This window comes from Pygocentrus nattereri, chromosome 2 (assembly GCF_015220715.1).
Source record: "Pygocentrus nattereri isolate fPygNat1 chromosome 2, fPygNat1.pri, whole genome shotgun sequence".
NCBI lineage: Eukaryota > Metazoa > Chordata > Actinopteri > Characiformes > Serrasalmidae > Pygocentrus > Pygocentrus nattereri.
Window position 1 is genome coordinate 47,881,321 of NC_051212.1, and position 10,000 is coordinate 47,891,320.

Consider the following 10,000-nt stretch of genomic DNA (forward strand, 5'->3'; position numbering starts at 1 on the left):
GAGGGATCCTGTCAGGGTATTTGACAGATCCTAAGTGCTTTCTTTTTTGGTGAGGCACCCCTTAGATTGCTAAAGGAGGATTTATAGCCTGTTTCCATGTCGGTCAGTTATTCACCAGTTGTGTTTTTTTTTTTTTTTCCAAAGTTACCTTGGAGTACAGCTCAGTCCAATAGCTCTTCTGGAATGTAATCACAGTAATCCCTGTTTAGGATCCTGCAGAGACTTCTAGGGCTGAAGCCGTTGACGTGCCCTACACCTCTATATGTAATACCATATACCTCTTGCCTCCATGCTCAGGTTAACATGAATGTTAATCTGACACTGTGGCTCAACACCAAAACCCTCCATGTCCTCCCGGTCTCATCCCCTGGCTGTCTCCCCTTTCTCTTTAGCATACCCCCCTTCCTCTCCTGGTGCCTAATTAATGGCATTAATTATCTCCAATTAGCAGTGTGGTCTTGGCAGCCGCTCCTCTCCCTGCGTTCCTTTTGTTTCACAGAGCTCCGTGACACGATACGCTCCCTGTGGGGTTGTCACTGGCCTAATGAAAGGCAACGAGGCCAGGCTTTCACCCCTTTTTCCCCATTCTCTCTCTGTTTGCAAGAGAACTTGTGCATATTAAGTATTATAAAAGAAATCCAATTCAAGAACACTTCAGTATGACAGTCATATTAGACTGTTTGCAGTCATACCAGTGAGTAAAGCACTGTTGGAGTCTTTTGACCATATGAAAAACAGGTGTGAGCAGTCAGTAGTTCCATTTTCAACCGTAGAAAGTTAATATTAACAAATATAATGGATTTTTTAACTTCTTAAAATCAATACCGTATCAGGTATATTCATATGGGTCAGGCCCTGGTGTGAAGGGTGCGTACTGTCTTCTTGCCATTTCCAGCCCTTCTGGTATTAGATTGGGCAACGCATTGGTTGCCCTGTTCCCTTCGGCCTTGCTGTAGCGTGCCTCAGGTGAGAGCAAGCACCCTCGGCTCACCGCGCTCTAGCCTGCCAAGCTTGCGTGTAGAGACACAGGGACACTGGCCTGTTTGGGTTGGAGCGGTTTCAGGGAACAGACCGACTAAGCAGACCTAACTAATGCTTCAGGTAATGCACACTGCCTGCCTTCACCCCAGGGCGCTTATCAGATCAACACATTACGTGCTGTACTAACACACACAACACGAACCTACAGTGTTTGGTGTGGAGTTGATTTGCAAGCAGACCTGAGCTGTTGCTGAAGAGAATGTAAAGAAATTGGGTTCACAAGTGGAGCAACAGGTGGAGAGTCATTTCATATAGAACTATGAGATTTGTAGCTATGAATTGGCAACAGGCAACATGGTGATGGGGAGACAAACCTGAATGTGACAAAGATCTGCTGAAGTTTTTAAACACTGTGTCCACTCACTGTCCACTCTATTAGACACTCCTGAGTTGTCGGTCCACCTTGTAGATGTAAAGTCAGAGATGTTAGCTCAGCTGCTGCTGCGCAGTTTGTGTTGGTCATCCTCTAGTCCTTCATCAGTGGTCACAGGACGCTGCCCACAGGACACTGTGGCTGGATACCGAGGTGTTTCAGAACTCCAGCAGCACTGCTGTGTCTGATCCACTCGTACCAGCGCAACACACACTAACACACCACCACCACATCAGTGGGTCCTGACCACTGAAGAACAGGGTAAAAGGGGGCTAACAAAGTATCAGAGAAACAGATGGACTACAGTCTGTAACTGTAGAACTACAAAGTGCAGCTATACAGTAAGTGGAGCTGATAAAATGGACAATGAGTGTAGAAACAAGGAAGTGGTCATGATGTTACGCCTGATCGTCGAGTTTTTTTTCTTTGCCCTCCCCTTGTGTGCTGCATATGTCTATAAGAAAGGAGGAACCTGACCCCATTCTGAACCCAATCAAACACTGATCTAGACATCTTTTTGAGTAGCTTTCAGAACAGTTTAGGCTCACAGACCGTGTGGGCCGATTTTGGGCCGAGTTTAGCAGCAGCAGTAGTTCTCCAGCCAGCGTCTACCTGACCTGGCTTTTGACGAGAGTGGCTGTGTGAACGGCTAACTCTCATGAACAGGCTCTCTTCATCAAGGGCTTTACTCCAGAGCCAAACACTCCTCTTCTATTGACTGAACAGACACGTTTGTCCACCAGCAGGCTGATTATACATGCAGGTCTCTCCAGCTAATCTTTATAGAGTCAACTCCACAGCCAGAGATAGAGAAGCTGAATGAAAATAGAAATTTTTTTGGAAAAATCACTAAATCGATTTTACGTCGTCAGTTTTGAATTTTTTGAGGAATCCATGAAGGTTGTAGTTGTTCCTATCTTAGTCGGCATAACCACTCATATTAAATTATTTTCCACTTACATTCTGATGTTATATTCTATAGATGGCATATTGGTATTGCTTTTAAAGCTCAGAAGGAGAAATATTGCATTCGGCATCAGCAAAGACTCCGTATTTATATAAAAATATACCGTATTTACACACATGGTCATTATTCTCACTTTTTCCATCATTCCCTGTTAAGACAAAAATAGACAGGCTGAAAGAGAGAGGAAGAAAACAATAGAAAGAGGCAGAAAGAAGAAACTGAAAATGGAGAAAGTTCTGCATGGTTTTGTGTCTTTGCAGGTCTTCTGCTTCACCTCTAGTGGTGTGTATACAGCATCATATCCCACAGAAAGGATGCACTTAGATTAATCACGCTTCCATAATTATTCTCAAACTGATGATTCGTTTTCAGGTACCTAGATTAGCATGAAATGTCTTAAAGAATCTGTGCTGATAGTACTTTGCTTAATGGGAATGCACATTTCAAATTCTTGTACTGCTCTTCTGCAGTAAGAAACAGAGCATGATGTGACAGTATTTCTTATTAATGTGATAAATGACAGCGTAAAGCATAATTAGTCCTGTTTAAATGGACTAAGTGTTTAATAAAACCAGTTTTTAAGCGTTTTTATGTGGTGCTGTTAGCTTTTTATGGCCTGTTCTAACATTTCAGATTTCAGGAAAAGTAAATATTGTGACATCGTATCTCGTGAAAATTTCCTCCTCGTGTGGGCGTCTTGTTGGGGTCTTTTTATTGGCTGGTTCAACTGTAGTTAAGGCTTCGTTTACCCAGCAGGTGGCCCAAATCTGATTGGTTGAGTTTGGCTGTAAACATTATCTTTTAAATATGATCTGTGTGCGACATCAGTCTGAACAGATCAGCTACTAAACCGACTCACATGCGCAAATGAACAGTGCTTCATGTGGCTCATCCAGAGGTAAACAGTCGTGACGGCCAGCGAATGCCTGTCGCTTCCGTGGGGTTCAGCTTCGTCTTCAGCCTTAGGGGTTTGACTATGAAGTTCCAGTGGTTGACAGCGGGGCTCATCAGCCACAGTGTGTTCGACTTCACCATAAAAAGGGTACGTTAATCAGCCACGGCCACTTCTTTGGTTTGTGGCCTGCAGCCTCGGTCTCCTCTGGCCGCATTTGGCCGTTTTCGTTCGAAACCTCTTCGAATGCGGAGCGGTTACGACGAGTCTCTTCTGTTTTTTTTTGTTTTTTGGTTTTTTTTTTTGATACAAAAACATCAGCCTAAATGTTTGAGGTTCAGCAGCATGAAATTATGAGGAATGTCGAGTTGGACTGACGTAAAAATGTCCATCCATCCGTCCGTCCATCCATCCATCCATCATCTTCCACTTCTCCGGGGTTCGGGTCGCGGGGGCAGCATCCTAAGCAATGAAGCCCAGACCTCCCTTTCCCCAGCCACTTCCACCAGCTCTCCAAGGGGGATTCCGAGGCGCTCCCAGGCCAGCTGGGCGATATAGTCACGCCAGCGTGTCCTGGGTCTTCCCCGGGGTCTCCTCCCAGGTGGACAGGCAAGACGTAAAAATGTATGTCGCATTTCTGCAGATTGGATATATATTCAATTTCAGTACCACATATGAAAGCGTCTCTAATCGGAATTGAAAATATCAGACTCAGTGTGTTTTTTTGCTGTTCACACAGCCACACAGTCACACATCTGTGTCACATACGGAGAAAGAAAATCGGATACGGGCCGCTTTTACCTGCTGTGTAAACGTAGCCTAAATGTCCACTAAACCACATATACACTGTGGCATTTTAGAAATCACATATTGCATGTGGGTGGAATGTTTAAAGTGACCAGCGACTTTGTGTCTGACCAGTTTGAGTCGTTTATACAACGCTCTGCTAATGAATACTGGGCATGACATCACATGGTTTCAGCTGGTATCGAATACTAGTTCCAGGACAGGTAAATGAGCATGGTATTGGTCCAATATCATATACCAGCATCAGTATCGCTGCATCCCTAATATCAGGCATCATAAACACTTCGTTGCCCGGCTCTAGCGCAGCCTTTTGTTTTGATGCTCCAAACCTTCATAACGTCTTAACTGAGCCTGGTGCTTGAAAACATGCTGCTTTACGTGCTCATGTCCTAAAATGGACATTGCGTCACTCACCCTTCAACAGTTTGCCGGAGAGAGAGAGAGATGATGCTTGGCGGAATGAGCGGGTCACTTTAAGCCTCTTTATAATGGCATTGCTCCCCGTGGCCTCAGTCCGGTTGTTTGTCTTTATGAGTCAGAGCCGAGTCTGTGTGCGCAGTGACGCAGCCCTATCAGTAAAACCCATAAAGAGGCAGATCGAGCAGCGGCAGGTTGAGTAGTGTGTGTATTTGTAGTTTGTATGCGTGTTTTGTTTTTGCACATTTTCAGGACAAAAACAACAAAAATGTTCTGAAAATGTGCGAAAAATAATTTTCGAAAACAAAGAAAAACAGGACTTAATAATAAAATGATTAAAATTGAAGCACTTTTAATTTTAACATCAAGACTGTTTGTATTTTTTGCCAAAGATGAAATTATTCAAACTGAGGGTGAACCCTTTTCCCTTGGGATATTGAGGATAAGGGTAAGGTTGGGTTTAGGGTTAGGCTTTGAAAATTCTTACAACTTATAACTACTTGAATAGTGTCGTTAGAACGAACCCTCGCATCTCCAAATTTGGATTGTTCATTTTCTACATAATGTTAAAATGCCAGCTACCATTTATACTATCAAACTTTCATTTATACTGTCCGTTTCATGACAGACGGACCGATAGAAATGCTCCAGAATGACTTAAGATGTCGGCGTGCTTGAAACAAAAATGATATTTTGAATGTGATTGGTTCACGTGATGTCACATGGGTGCTGCGCATGGAGTTGTTTGGGTATATGTGATGTATATGTGATGTAGTTTAGTTGTGTTTATCTCTGCTAGTTTTAATACACACACGTGTCGGAATAAATGTGTGTGTCAGGGGGAAAAAAGCTTCTATCTCATTTTTTGATGTTTTGAGTTTTAGATGTAATGTGAAAATACCTGTTGCCATTAATTAATATGATGTGGAAAAATATCACACACACACACACACACACACACATACATATATATATATATATATATATATATATATAATATGTGTGTGTGTGTGTGTGTGTGTGTGTGTGTGTGTGTCAAGCATACAATTATTACATGTAGATGTGTGTGTGTGTGTGTGTGTGTGTGTATGTATGTAATACATTTGGAGCATTTTGGGCCATTTTCATGAAACCTCTTCAGACCATCTCTGGAATATTTAAGTGTGATAATCATCACAGATGAACAGTCTTTGTGTGGTTTAGTAGGTGTGAGCTCTATATGGTACAGCGGAAGGTTTCATTACCATGAAGTATCCACAACCGCTTCTCATCACTGATGTGCGTAATTTTTTATATATATATATTTTTTTGCTTTTTTAATTAGAAAAAAATTTGTGTTAGTTTTAACTGCTTAGTCTCTCAGCATCAACGTTGCCTTTGTGAACTACAAGGAAGTGAACCAAAGAAACAAAATTTTATGTGACAGAAATGAAAATAATAAGATCAGTGGATGTCAGTGTGTTGTGGCAATGATGTAAAATTGGGAAATGTTGTAAATTATGTAAAGTGTGCTAATCTTAATGATTAGCTTTGGAGTATTTTGACAGCAGAATGCAGATGCTGTGTTGTGGTGATGGGGATTTGGTCTGTTTAACTGGAAGATATTACTAAAAATTAATTTAAAATTGGAAAAAAAAATTTTTCAAGTGGGGTACCAACATTTGTGACAGTAACTCGTATAGGTATTTACGTATATTACATATGGACTTATGTATAAATGAATACCCAGACGTTTACATTTGCTGCTGTGAACGTGTTGGCAGAGCTGCTAAATCTGAAATACCGTAAACACGGTGTGGAGTTCACACTGAAAATTTATGCTCCTGTCCAGTCGTACTAGTGAACTACCGGTTATGCGAGTTTATCGTGGGCGTTGACTGAGCAGCTGCTGAAGTCGCTACTGCTACTATAGTAATGTAGTATTATGATTTAATTATATTGCATTGAACGTTTGTATAAATGTTAATATGTTTGTGTTTGTTAGAAGATATTTTAGTAGTTTATTGTGCTGACCCAGGGCTTTTACTTGGCATGATATGACCTGCCTTTTAACCATGTCTTTTAATGTGTTTTCAGTCTTAATATTGTTTATAAGCTTTTGGTAAATAATCAGTAAATTTGTAGTCGGCGTGTCTTTTGTGTAAATTATTTCCTTTCTCGTAATTATGCTGTATTTGAACGAATTGTACATTTTTTGTAGCAATGCTTATATGGGCTAGTAGCGTCCTCTTGTGGCCAGCCTGCTGTGTTGACGTTAACACTATTTATTTATCTATCTATTTATTTGTTTGTTTGTTTGTTTGTCATTTATTCATTCATTTGCTTGCTTGTTTTTATTAGTTTTACCTTAGATGGTAAACCTTATATTGAAGTGTTTGTCTCTATGAAATAAGCTGCTTTCCCTGTAAACATAAGTGAGTGAGTTTGAATTATTATTATTATTATTATTATTATTATTATTATTGTGATTGTGATTGTGTTTGTTATGGTGAGTGGTGAGTGTGTGCCAGCGTGGTGAGTGAGGTGGATCTGTGTGTTTGTGAGTGTGTGTTTATACTTGTGTGCGTGCAGCGTGTATTAAGCGTTATTGAGCGGCGCTATAGAGGAGCTGTAGTGAATGTAGTGAATGGAGGTGCTGCTTAATGGCTTGATGAGATGATGGCAGTAATCAGTGTGTATACGATGAGCTTTCAAAAGCCACGGCCCCTCCCCCCCTTCTCTCTCTCTCTCTCTCTCTCTCTCTCTCTCTCTCTCTCTCTCTCTCTCTCTCTCTCTCTCTCTCTCTCTCTCTCACACACACTCAACCTCTCCCCCTTCTCTCTCTCTCTCTCTCTCTCTCTCTCTCTCTCTCTCTCTCTCTCTCTCTCTCTCTCTCTCTCTCTCTCTCTCACACACTCAACCTCTCCCCCTTCTCTCTCTCTCTCTCTCTCTCTCTCTCTCTCTCTCTCTCTCTCTCTCTCTCTCTCTCTCTCTCTCTCTCTCTCACACTCAACCTCTCCCCCTTCTCTCTCTCTCTCTCTCTCTCTCTGCTGGCAGATGATTGACGGCCTGAGGGTTTTAATGGCACTAGAGAGGGAGAGAGCTGAGGTCGGGGTTGTCATGGCAACAAGGCAAAGGAGGTCTCTCTCTCTCTCTCTCTCTCTCTCTCTCTCTCTCTCTCTCTCTTTTCCCTTTTTCCTATCTTTTGTCTCGTGCTTGGTCTTGCGCTCTCGCTCTCTCTCTCTCGTGCTCTCTCTCTCTCGCGCTCTCTCTCTCTCGCGCTCTCTCTCTCTGTGTTTGTATGCTCCTGTGTGTCAGACTGTGAATGTCTCTTGCTCTCCTTCTCAAAGAGCTGTGGATTTTTACTGGTAGCTCTGTTTGTACAGACTAGATCAGTGGACTGTTGGGCACTGTGTGTGTGTGTGTGTGTGTGTGTGTGTGTGTGTGTGTGTGCGTGCGTAATTTTGTTATCATAAACTACATTGTGATAAATTATGCCACGAAGTTCAGTTTTCTGTGTGTATCACTACTTTTAGAAAACCTGAAGACCTTAGAGAAAAAGATATAATTGGCACAAACATTAAATTGGAAGTAGTGTAGCTGTGTAAGACATCAGTATCAGTTCTAGATACTGACATGTATAATCCATATGGTTTTTTTTTTTTAAGTGTAGCACATAATACATATGGTGCATGTTATTTTTATTGCACGTAGATACTTACACATCATAAATTTGAATGTTATATAGGTTCTTACATCTTGTCGCTGCCCAAAGAAAATCAGGTATCTCCAAAATTGTAGCTTTACAGGAAAGGACAAAAACGTTCTTTGCTTTCAGTGCAAGTCAATGGAAAGAGTTTTGTTTTAAGCAAGTTTGGAGCATTTTTATTCAGTCCAATCATTATGAAATTTCCACACAATATAAAAGGGCAGCTGCTGAGCTCAAACGATGCAGAAAAGTAAAAATTAAAAAAATGGAGATGCAAATTTACTGATTTCAGTGGATAGCTATGTATAGCCATGTAATACGTGTGGCACATTTATGTTTAGATACATACGTCATACATTTGGGAGTCTTTCATTCACTCCAATTTCAAAGTTAAGAAAATATTTTCCTGCTCATGTAAAGTTACCATGTAGGTGAAACAGGGTTTTGTCCCAGCAGTGACAGCTTGTATTATTAGATTTATTATTATTATTATTATTATGTATAGGTACATGTATGTAATACATGTGAGACAATTGTATGACTACGTGTCCTGACATTGTATAAAAACAAACTCTGTGTGTGTGTGTGTGTGAGCTGGGCAGTCGTTTGCTCCTTCTCCACTGCTGTAACTCGAGCTTCTCCACGCAGCAGTCGTACAAACAGCCCTGCCAACCATGACCACACACACGCACACGGTCACTCTCCTCTGTACCTACTCACTCTCTATCTCTCGCTCTCTCCCCTCCTTCACCTCCTCCCCAGGCCCTTTACTGCTGTTTAGAGCTGGATAGTCAAACTCTGCAGAGTCCGTTCAGTAGCGCTTGATCTCCTCTGTTTTCAAGCTTAATGTTCCCTTACATGGTGAAATTCAGAGATGCACTAGAACAGCTCCATAAAGGCCTTTTTGGAAGACACATAAACGTGTGTTATTACTGTTTGAAGTGGTTTAGTCTTGGGGCTGCAGTAGAGGCGGCTCGTGGCGGTGAAGTGCATCTTTAATCCATGTGTAAGGTTCGTGTGTCTTGAGTGGTCTTGTCTGCATCTTCAACAAACATTTAAGGAAATAGCCGTATGCTGTGCTGCTATACGTTGACAATATGTGGGATCAGGATTTATATCGGTACATGCATCATTGAAATGTGCATATATTGGTAAAACATGCAAATGTGGGATTATATTTAAACAGATTCTTTTCTTTATCTTTCAAATTAAATGTGGTGTAGTAAAACTGTCACTTGACACGTTTTTTAAAGTGAAATCTGTGAATAGCGCTTTTGTCCTTTTTCCTATTAAATGATGCTGTGATTGTGTTTTAATACAGTAAAGTTGATAGGATTTCATCTTTTGTACTGGTGCTGTGCTTTATAATGTATATCTGTACTATGTATTTGCCACTGATTTCTTTGGCATGTCAGTCACATCAGTATGAAAGTGCTTATGGTTTAATGATTGCTTGTGGTTTTATTTGTAAAATTGAATTGTAACATGCTTCTGTCTTCACTGTAGGAGCTGATCTTTAGCCAGGCCACATTATTGCTACAGTAGTGCATTTTAATATGTTGCAAGCCATAACGAAATTGAGGTATTTAGCAATACAGCCGCAGTCCTGTTATTTTTCAAGTAAAAATCGAAAAACAATCTTATTATTCATTACCTGAATAGTCAGTCAGTCACTAAGTCAGTGTTAGCAGCATCCATTCATTTTTAACCCCAGATATTTTACTAGATAATATTTTGTGTGTAATATTTGTTTGACACGCATCATGCACTTTTTTTTTGTAAACCTGGATTATTTTTTTACTCCGCATTTTTTTT

The 10,000-nt window shown here is 41.0% G+C and overlaps 1 protein-coding gene across 4 annotated transcripts in view; it reads left to right on the forward strand.

The window, feature by feature from the left end:
• Window positions 1–10,000, forward strand: part of zgc:110158 (uncharacterized protein LOC553590 homolog) — a 96,782-nt gene that overhangs the window by 56,151 nt on the left and 30,631 nt on the right. The gene's annotated exons all lie outside the window — the stretch shown is intronic.